At 59.6% G+C, this 9,675-nt stretch overlaps 9 non-coding genes across 9 annotated transcripts; all 9 read right to left on the bottom strand.

Moving 5' to 3' along the window:
* Positions 1 to 1,220: 1,220 nt before the first annotated feature.
* On the bottom strand, positions 1,221 to 1,384 carry LOC138278491 (U1 spliceosomal RNA). Its single transcript, XR_011200714.1, has one exon. It is a non-coding gene; the product is annotated as a U1 spliceosomal RNA (small nuclear RNA).
* A 510-nt stretch (positions 1,385 to 1,894) lies between these two features.
* On the bottom strand, positions 1,895 to 2,058 carry LOC138278489 (U1 spliceosomal RNA). Its single transcript, XR_011200713.1, has one exon. It is a non-coding gene; the product is annotated as a U1 spliceosomal RNA (small nuclear RNA).
* Positions 2,059 to 2,913: 855 nt separating this feature from the next.
* On the bottom strand, positions 2,914 to 3,077 carry LOC138278488 (U1 spliceosomal RNA). Its single transcript, XR_011200712.1, has one exon. It is a non-coding gene; the product is annotated as a U1 spliceosomal RNA (small nuclear RNA).
* A 510-nt stretch (positions 3,078 to 3,587) lies between these two features.
* On the bottom strand, positions 3,588 to 3,751 carry LOC138278487 (U1 spliceosomal RNA). Its single transcript, XR_011200711.1, has one exon. It is a non-coding gene; the product is annotated as a U1 spliceosomal RNA (small nuclear RNA).
* Positions 3,752 to 4,606: 855 nt separating this feature from the next.
* LOC138278486 (U1 spliceosomal RNA) lies at positions 4,607 to 4,770 on the bottom strand. The gene has a single exon (XR_011200710.1). It is a non-coding gene; the product is annotated as a U1 spliceosomal RNA (small nuclear RNA).
* An 855-nt stretch (positions 4,771 to 5,625) lies between these two features.
* Positions 5,626 to 5,789, bottom strand: LOC138278484 (U1 spliceosomal RNA). Its single transcript, XR_011200708.1, has one exon. It is a non-coding gene; the product is annotated as a U1 spliceosomal RNA (small nuclear RNA).
* An 855-nt stretch (positions 5,790 to 6,644) lies between these two features.
* LOC138278483 (U1 spliceosomal RNA) lies at positions 6,645 to 6,808 on the bottom strand. The gene has a single exon (XR_011200707.1). It is a non-coding gene; the product is annotated as a U1 spliceosomal RNA (small nuclear RNA).
* Positions 6,809 to 7,663: 855 nt separating this feature from the next.
* LOC138278482 (U1 spliceosomal RNA) lies at positions 7,664 to 7,827 on the bottom strand. Its single transcript, XR_011200706.1, has one exon. It is a non-coding gene; the product is annotated as a U1 spliceosomal RNA (small nuclear RNA).
* Positions 7,828 to 8,682: 855 nt separating this feature from the next.
* Positions 8,683 to 8,846, bottom strand: LOC138278481 (U1 spliceosomal RNA). The gene has a single exon (XR_011200705.1). It is a non-coding gene; the product is annotated as a U1 spliceosomal RNA (small nuclear RNA).
* Between the last annotated feature and the right edge of the window lie 829 nt (positions 8,847 to 9,675).

The raw sequence follows: 9,675 nt of genomic DNA, 5'->3' as shown, positions 1-9,675 counted from the left end.
ATGAACTCATGGGAGACGCGGTCGAAGGCCTTTTCCTGATCGAGACAGACCAGCGCAGCGTGAATATTCCGGTCTGTGATGTATTGGATCGTGTCCCTGATCAGTGCTAGGCTGTCCGCCACTCTGCGTCCTGGTACCCCACAGGTCTGGTCTGGGTGAACTAACTCTCCCATAGCGCTCTTGAGTCTATTCACCATTGTCTTTGCCAGGATCTTGTAGTCCACATTCAGGAGAGAGATGGGACGCCAGTTCTTGAGGTCACATCTCTCCCCCTTATGTTTATACAGGAGTGCGATCGTTCCTTCCCTTAATGTGTGGGGCATGACTCCCTCCTGCTCCATCTCCTCATACAGCTCCAGAAGGTCTGCTCCCACTAGGTCCCACAGTGAAGTGTAGAATTCAATTGGTAGACCATCACTGCCTGGCGTCTTTCCTGACTTGAAGGATTTAACTGCAATGTGCAGCTCCTTCAGAGTGAGGGGTGCGTTGAGGACTTCCCTTGCTGGTGTGGAGACCTTTCTCGGGATACCTGCCAAAAACCTTTCTGCCTGATCCCCATCTGACCTCTTCTCTGAGTAGAGGTCCCCATAGAAATCTGTCACAGCCTTCCTAATGTCTTCCTTGGTGTCACACAAAATTCCCTCCCTGTTGCGCAGTTGAACCAGTGGGGTGTGCGCAGAGTGGACTTTCTTAAAGAAGAAGGAGTTGCATTTCTCCCCCTTCTGAGCCTACAGAACTGCCACTAAGCCCTACTCTAGGGCTAGGCAGTGCTTTTGTTGGCCAAAGCCAGGGAAAAGGCCTGCCGGGGAGCAGTGTTTCGCGCCCTGAGCCCCTCACGCCTTCCCGAACGCTCCCAAACGCGGCAGAACCCTCGCCGGGCAGAGCCCTCGCCGGGCCCAGGCCTGGTGGCCTCAGCCATAGTCTTGGCCCCAGAAGGCAAGGGTGAGGACTACAGGCTGACAGCCGGTCCACAAGCCCAGGGGCTTAGCTGAGAGGGACAGACCTGTCACCTAGCCAGGGCCTACTTTCCTCTCTCTGGATAGGTCCCCTGAGTGGGAGGCGGCAGCTATCCCAGCACTCCCCAGGCTCCTGAATTTGCATGCCTCTTCCCCTTGCCCAGCCCCATTTCCAGCCTACTGCAGCACCCAGAAGGAAGCTGGAGAGACAGCTAAGGGTGCTCCAGAGTGGTTTTTCTTGTTGCCTTTCTTGATACCAGAGATCAGGGGAAAGCGCGAACGCAGTCCCCCACTACCAGAAATTATGCAGTCGAGTATCCCGCATTTGGGGACATCGCAGGGGTCAGCACATCCGAAGTGCAATGGATGAGCCTCACCCTGGGAGAACCACCTTCGTGATCATGGTGTCTCCCCTGCCAGGTAAGTATGAGTTGGAAGGGGACAGGGCAAGGGGGGCCCGCTTGGCATCTCCCTGCAGAGCGAGGGTGGCATCCACAGAGGCAAGGCCTGAGGCGGGGCAGAGCATGGGCGTGGGGGCGCAAAGTGACCAGCCAAGGCCCCGCAGACCCTTTGGGCAAAGCCGTTGCCTACCCAAAGCTGCTTCCCAGAAGCCTCGGCCGGCCGGCCAGTGAAATTTACATGACCACGCCATCCAGCAGAGCCAATCAGGGCCTTGCTTTCAGGATCCTCTCCATTGCTGAGAATTTGGGCAAGGGTAGAGTACAGCATGCTGACAGGTGGGCTCGCCAGGTGGAACGAAGGCCCAGAAGCAGCTTTTGAGGCCCTTTCCCAGCATTCCCCAGGCTCCTGAATTTGCATGCCTCTTCCCCTTGCCCAGCCCCATTTCCAGCCTACTGCAGCACCCAGAAGGAAGCTGGAGAGACAGCTAAGGGTGCTCCAGAGTGGTTTTTCTTGTTGCCTTTCTTGATACCAGAGATCAGGGGAAAGCGCGAACGCAGTCCCCCACTACCAGAAATTATGCAGTCGAGTATCCCGCATTTGGGGACATCGCAGGGGTCAGCACATCCGAAGTGCAATGGATGAGCCTCACCCTGGGAGAACCACCTTCGTGATCATGGTGTCTCCCCTGCCAGGTAAGTATGAGTTGGAAGGGGACAGGGCAAGGGGGGCCCGCTTGGCATCTCCCTGCAGAGCGAGGGTGGCATCCACAGAGGCAAGGCCTGAGGCGGGGCAGAGCATGGGCGTGGGGGCGCAAAGTGACCAGCCAAGGCCCCGCAGACCCTTTGGGCAAAGCCGTTGCCTACCCAAAGCTGCTTCCCAGAAGCCTCGGCCGGCCGGCCAGTGAAATTTACATGACCACGCCATCCAGCAGAGCCAATCAGGGCCTTGCTTTCAGGATCCTCTCCATTGCTGAGAATTTGGGCAAGGGTAGAGTACAGCATGCTGACAGGTGGGCTCGCCAGGTGGAAAGAAGGCCCAGAAGCAGAGTTGGAGGCTTCTGAGCCTACAGAACTGCCACTAAGCCCTACTCTAGGGCTAGGCAGTGCTTTTGTTGGCCAAAGCCAGGGAAAAGGCCTGCCGGGGAGCAGTGTTTCGCGCCCTGAGCCCCTCACGCCTTCCCGAACGCTCCCAAACGCGGCAGAACCCTCGCCGGGCAGAGCCCTCGCCGGGCCCAGGCCTGGTGGCCTCAGCCAAAGTCTTGGCCCCAGAAGGCAAGGGTGAGGACTACAGGCTGACAGCCGGTCCACAAGCCCAGGGGCTTAGCTGAGAGGGACAGACCTGTCACCTAGCCAGGGCCTACTTTCCTCTCTCTGGATAGGTCCCCTGAGTGGGAGGCGGCAGCTATCCCAGCACTCCCCAGGCTCCTGAATTTGCATGCCTCTTCCCCTTGCCCAGCCCCATTTCCAGCCTGCTGCAGCACCCAGAAGGAAGCTGGAGAGACAGCTAAGGGTGCTCCAGAGTGGTTTTTCTTGTTGCCTTTCTTGATACCAGAGATCAGGGGAAAGCGCGAACGCAGTCCCCCACTACCAGAAATTATGCAGTCGAGTATCCCGCATTTGGGGACATCGCAGGGGTCAGCACATCCGAAGTGCAATGGATGAGCCTCACCCTGGGAGAACCACCTTCGTGATCATGGTGTCTCCCCTGCCAGGTAAGTATGAGTTGGAAGGGGACAGGGCAAGGGGGGCCCGCTTGGCATCTCCCTGCAGAGCGAGGGTGGCATCCACAGAGGCAAGGCCTGAGGCGGGGCAGAGCATGGGCGTGGGGGCGCAAAGTGACCAGCCAAGGCCCCGCAGACCCTTTGGGCAAAGCCGTTGCCTACCCAAAGCTGCTTCCCAGAAGCCTCGGCCGGCCGGCCAGTGAAATTTACATGACCACGCCATCCAGCAGAGCCAATCAGGGCCTTGCTTTCAGGATCCTCTCCATTGCTGAGAATTTGGGCAAGGGTAGAGTACAGCATGCTGACAGGTGGGCTCGCCAGGTGGAACGAAGGCCCAGAAGCAGCTTTTGAGGCCCTTTCCCAGCATTCCCCAGGCTCCTGAATTTGCATGCCTCTTCCCCTTGCCCAGCCCCATTTCCAGCCTACTGCAGCACCCAGAAGGAAGCTGGAGAGACAGCTAAGGGTGCTCCAGAGTGGTTTTTCTTGTTGCCTTTCTTGATACCAGAGATCAGGGGAAAGCGCGAACGCAGTCCCCCACTACCAGAAATTATGCAGTCGAGTATCCCGCATTTGGGGACATCGCAGGGGTCAGCACATCCGAAGTGCAATGGATGAGCCTCACCCTGGGAGAACCACCTTCGTGATCATGGTGTCTCCCCTGCCAGGTAAGTATGAGTTGGAAGGGGACAGGGCAAGGGGGGCCCGCTTGGCATCTCCCTGCAGAGCGAGGGTGGCATCCACAGAGGCAAGGCCTGAGGCGGGGCAGAGCATGGGCGTGGGGGCGCAAAGTGACCAGCCAAGGCCCCGCAGACCCTTTGGGCAAAGCCGTTGCCTACCCAAAGCTGCTTCCCAGAAGCCTCGGCCGGCCGGCCAGTGAAATTTACATGACCACGCCATCCAGCAGAGCCAATCAGGGCCTTGCTTTCAGGATCCTCTCCATTGCTGAGAATTTGGGCAAGGGTAGAGTACAGCATGCTGACAGGTGGGCTCGCCAGGTGGAAAGAAGGCCCAGAAGCAGAGTTGGAGGCTTCTGAGCCTACAGAACTGCCACTAAGCCCTACTCTAGGGCTAGGCAGTGCTTTTGTTGGCCAAAGCCAGGGAAAAGGCCTGCCGGGGAGCAGTGTTTCGCGCCCTGAGCCCCTCACGCCTTCCCGAACGCTCCCAAACGCGGCAGAACCCTCGCCGGGCAGAGCCCTCGCCGGGCCCAGGCCTGGTGGCCTCAGCCAAAGTCTTGGCCCCAGAAGGCAAGGGTGAGGACTACAGGCTGACAGCCGGTCCACAAGCCCAGGGGCTTAGCTGAGAGGGACAGACCTGTCACCTAGCCAGGGCCTACTTTCCTCTCTCTGGATAGGTCCCCTGAGTGGGAGGCGGCAGCTATCCCAGCACTCCCCAGGCTCCTGAATTTGCATGCCTCTTCCCCTTGCCCAGCCCCATTTCCAGCCTGCTGCAGCACCCAGAAGGAAGCTGGAGAGACAGCTAAGGGTGCTCCAGAGTGGTTTTTCTTGTTGCCTTTCTTGATACCAGAGATCAGGGGAAAGCGCGAACGCAGTCCCCCACTACCAGAAATTATGCAGTCGAGTATCCCGCATTTGGGGACATCGCAGGGGTCAGCACATCCGAAGTGCAATGGATGAGCCTCACCCTGGGAGAACCACCTTCGTGATCATGGTGTCTCCCCTGCCAGGTAAGTATGAGTTGGAAGGGGACAGGGCAAGGGGGGCCCGCTTGGCATCTCCCTGCAGAGCGAGGGTGGCATCCACAGAGGCAAGGCCTGAGGCGGGGCAGAGCATGGGCGTGGGGGCGCAAAGTGACCAGCCAAGGCCCCGCAGACCCTTTGGGCAAAGCCGTTGCCTACCCAAAGCTGCTTCCCAGAAGCCTCGGCCGGCCGGCCAGTGAAATTTACATGACCACGCCATCCAGCAGAGCCAATCAGGGCCTTGCTTTCAGGATCCTCTCCATTGCTGAGAATTTGGGCAAGGGTAGAGTACAGCATGCTGACAGGTGGGCTCGCCAGGTGGAAAGAAGGCCCAGAAGCAGAGTTGGAGGCTTCTGAGCCTACAGAACTGCCACTAAGCCCTACTCTAGGGCTAGGCAGTGCTTTTGTTGGCCAAAGCCAGGGAAAAGGCCTGCCGGGGAGCAGTGTTTCGCGCCCTGAGCCCCTCACGCCTTCCCGAACGCTCCCAAACGCGGCAGAACCCTCGCCGGGCAGAGCCCTCGCCGGGCCCAGGCCTGGTGGCCTCAGCCAAAGTCTTGGCCCCAGAAGGCAAGGGTGAGGACTACAGGCTGACAGCCGGTCCACAAGCCCAGGGGCTTAGCTGAGAGGGACAGACCTGTCACCTAGCCAGGGCCTACTTTCCTCTCTCTGGATAGGTCCCCTGAGTGGGAGGCGGCAGCTATCCCAGCACTCCCCAGGCTCCTGAATTTGCATGCCTCTTCCCCTTGCCCAGCCCCATTTCCAGCCTGCTGCAGCACCCAGAAGGAAGCTGGAGAGACAGCTAAGGGTGCTCCAGAGTGGTTTTTCTTGTTGCCTTTCTTGATACCAGAGATCAGGGGAAAGCGCGAACGCAGTCCCCCACTACCAGAAATTATGCAGTCGAGTATCCCGCATTTGGGGACATCGCAGGGGTCAGCACATCCGAAGTGCAATGGATGAGCCTCACCCTGGGAGAACCACCTTCGTGATCATGGTGTCTCCCCTGCCAGGTAAGTATGAGTTGGAAGGGGACAGGGCAAGGGGGGCCCGCTTGGCATCTCCCTGCAGAGCGAGGGTGGCATCCACAGAGGCAAGGCCTGAGGCGGGGCAGAGCATGGGCGTGGGGGCGCAAAGTGACCAGCCAAGGCCCCGCAGACCCTTTGGGCAAAGCCGTTGCCTACCCAAAGCTGCTTCCCAGAAGCCTCGGCCGGCCGGCCAGTGAAATTTACATGACCACGCCATCCAGCAGAGCCAATCAGGGCCTTGCTTTCAGGATCCTCTCCATTGCTGAGAATTTGGGCAAGGGTAGAGTACAGCATGCTGACAGGTGGGCTCGCCAGGTGGAAAGAAGGCCCAGAAGCAGAGTTGGAGGCTTCTGAGCCTACAGAACTGCCACTAAGCCCTACTCTAGGGCTAGGCAGTGCTTTTGTTGGCCAAAGCCAGGGAAAAGGCCTGCCGGGGAGCAGTGTTTCGCGCCCTGAGCCCCTCACGCCTTCCCGAACGCTCCCAAACGCGGCAGAACCCTCGCCGGGCAGAGCCCTCGCCGGGCCCAGGCCTGGTGGCCTCAGCCATAGTCTTGGCCCCAGAAGGCAAGGGTGAGGACTACAGGCTGACAGCCGGTCCACAAGCCCAGGGGCTTAGCTGAGAGGGACAGACCTGTCACCTAGCCAGGGCCTACTTTCCTCTCTCTGGATAGGTCCCCTGAGTGGGAGGCGGCAGCTATCCCAGCACTCCCCAGGCTCCTGAATTTGCATGCCTCTTCCCCTTGCCCAGCCCCATTTCCAGCCTACTGCAGCACCCAGAAGGAAGCTGGAGAGACAGCTAAGGGTGCTCCAGAGTGGTTTTTCTTGTTGCCTTTCTTGATACCAGAGATCAGGGGAAAGCGCGAACGCAGTCCCCCACTACCAGAAATTATGCAGTCGAGTATCCCGCATTTGGGGACATCGCAGGGGTCAGCACATCCGAAGTGCAATGGATGAGCCTCACCCTGGGAGAACCACCTTCGTGATCATGGTGTCTCCCCTGCCAGGTAAGTATGAGTTGGAAGGGGACAGGGCAAGGGGGGCCCGCTTGGCATCTCCCTGCAGAGCGAGGGTGGCATCCACAGAGGCAAGGCCTGAGGCGGGGCAGAGCATGGGCGTGGGGGCGCAAAGTGACCAGCCAAGGCCCCGCAGACCCTTTGGGCAAAGCCGTTGCCTACCCAAAGCTGCTTCCCAGAAGCCTCGGCCGGCCGGCCAGTGAAATTTACATGACCACGCCATCCAGCAGAGCCAATCAGGGCCTTGCTTTCAGGATCCTCTCCATTGCTGAGAATTTGGGCAAGGGTAGAGTACAGCATGCTGACAGGTGGGCTCGCCAGGTGGAAAGAAGGCCCAGAAGCAGAGTTGGAGGCTTCTGAGCCTACAGAACTGCCACTAAGCCCTACTCTAGGGCTAGGCAGTGCTTTTGTTGGCCAAAGCCAGGGAAAAGGCCTGCCGGGGAGCAGTGTTTCGCGCCCTGAGCCCCTCACGCCTTCCCGAACGCTCCCAAACGCGGCAGAACCCTCGCCGGGCAGAGCCCTCGCCGGGCCCAGGCCTGGTGGCCTCAGCCATAGTCTTGGCCCCAGAAGGCAAGGGTGAGGACTACAGGCTGACAGCCGGTCCACAAGCCCAGGGGCTTAGCTGAGAGGGACAGACCTGTCACCTAGCCAGGGCCTACTTTCCTCTCTCTGGATAGGTCCCCTGAGTGGGAGGCGGCAGCTATCCCAGCACTCCCCAGGCTCCTGAATTTGCATGCCTCTTCCCCTTGCCCAGCCCCATTTCCAGCCTGCTGCAGCACCCAGAAGGAAGCTGGAGAGACAGCTAAGGGTGCTCCAGAGTGGTTTTTCTTGTTGCCTTTCTTGATACCAGAGATCAGGGGAAAGCGCGAACGCAGTCCCCCACTACCAGAAATTATGCAGTCGAGTATCCCGCATTTGGGGACATCGCAGGGGTCAGCACATCCGAAGTGCAATGGATGAGCCTCACCCTGGGAGAACCACCTTCGTGATCATGGTGTCTCCCCTGCCAGGTAAGTATGAGTTGGAAGGGGACAGGGCAAGGGGGGCCCGCTTGGCATCTCCCTGCAGAGCGAGGGTGGCATCCACAGAGGCAAGGCCTGAGGCGGGGCAGAGCATGGGCGTGGGGGCGCAAAGTGACCAGCCAAGGCCCCGCAGACCCTTTGGGCAAAGCCGTTGCCTACCCAAAGCTGCTTCCCAGAAGCCTCGGCCGGCCGGCCAGTGAAATTTACATGACCACGCCATCCAGCAGAGCCAATCAGGGCCTTGCTTTCAGGATCCTCTCCATTGCTGAGAATTTGGGCAAGGGTAGAGTACAGCATGCTGACAGGTGGGCTCGCCAGGTGGAAAGAAGGCCCAGAAGCAGAGTTGGAGGCTTCTGAGCCTACAGAACTGCCACTAAGCCCTACTCTAGGGCTAGGCAGTGCTTTTGTTGGCCAAAGCCAGGGAAAAGGCCTGCCGGGGAGCAGTGTTTCGCGCCCTGAGCCCCTCACGCCTTCCCGAACGCTCCCAAACGCGGCAGAACCCTCGCCGGGCAGAGCCCTCGCCGGGCCCAGGCCTGGTGGCCTCAGCCATAGTCTTGGCCCCAGAAGGCAAGGGTGAGGACTACAGGCTGACAGCCGGTCCACAAGCCCAGGGGCTTAGCTGAGAGGGACAGACCTGTCACCTAGCCAGGGCCTACTTTCCTCTCTCTGGATAGGTCCCCTGAGTGGGAGGCGGCAGCTATCCCAGCACTCCCCAGGCTCCTGAATTTGCATGCCTCTTCCCCTTGCCCAGCCCCATTTCCAGCCTGCTGCAGCACCCAGAAGGAAGCTGGAGAGACAGCTAAGGGTGCTCCAGAGGGGTTTTTCTTGTTGCCTTTCTTGATACCAGAGATCAGGGGAAAGCGCGAACGCAGTCCCCCACTACCAGAAATTATGCAGTCGAGTATCCCGCATTTGGGGACATCGCAGGGGTCAGCACATCCGAAGTGCAATGGATGAGCCTCACCCTGGGAGAACCACCTTCGTGATCATGGTGTCTCCCCTGCCAGGTAAGTATGAGTTGGAAGGGGACAGGGCAAGGGGGGCCCGCTTGGCATCTCCCTGCAGAGCGAGGGTGGCATCCACAGAGGCAAGGCCTGAGGCGGGGCAGAGCATGGGCGTGGGGGCGCAAAGTGACCAGCCAAGGCCCCGCAGACCCTTTGGGCAAAGCCGTTGCCTACCCAAAGCTGCTTCCCAGAAGCCTCGGCCGGCCGGCCAGTGAAATTTACATGACCACGCCATCCAGCAGAGCCAATCAGGGCCTTGCTTTCAGGATCCTCTCCATTGCTGAGAATTTGGGCAAGGGTAGAGTACAGCATGCTGACAGGTGGGCTCGCCAGGTGGAACGAAGGCCCAGAAGCAGAGTTGGAGGCTTCTGAGCCTACAGAACTGCCACTAAGCCCTACTCTAGGGCTAGGCAGTGCTTTTGTTGGCCAAAGCCAGGGAAAAGGCCTGCCGGGGAGCAGTGTTTCGCGCCCTGAGCCCCTCACGCCTTCCCGAACGCTCCCAAACGCGGCAGAACCCTCGCCGGGCAGAGCCCTCGCCGGGCCCAGGCCTGGTGGCCTCAGCCATAGTCTTGGCCCCAGAAGGCAAGGGTGAGGACTACAGGCTGACAGCCGGTCCACAAGCCCAGGGGCTTAGCTGAGAGGGACAGACCTGTCACCTAGCCAGGGCCTACTTTCCTCTCTCTGGATAGGTCCCCTGAGTGGGAGGCGGCAGCTATCCCAGCACTCCCCAGGCTCCTGAATTTGCATGCCTCTTCCCCTTGCCCAGCCCCATTTCCAGCCTGCTGCAGCACCCAGAAGGAAGCTGGAGAGACAGCTAAGGGTGCTCCAGAGTGGTTTTTC

Source organism: Pleurodeles waltl, unplaced genomic scaffold (assembly GCF_031143425.1).
Source record: "Pleurodeles waltl isolate 20211129_DDA unplaced genomic scaffold, aPleWal1.hap1.20221129 scaffold_500, whole genome shotgun sequence".
Lineage (NCBI taxonomy): Eukaryota > Metazoa > Chordata > Amphibia > Caudata > Salamandridae > Pleurodeles > Pleurodeles waltl.
The sequence above is the reverse complement of the archived record's forward strand: the minus strand, read 5'-3'. Positions and strand labels throughout refer to the sequence as shown.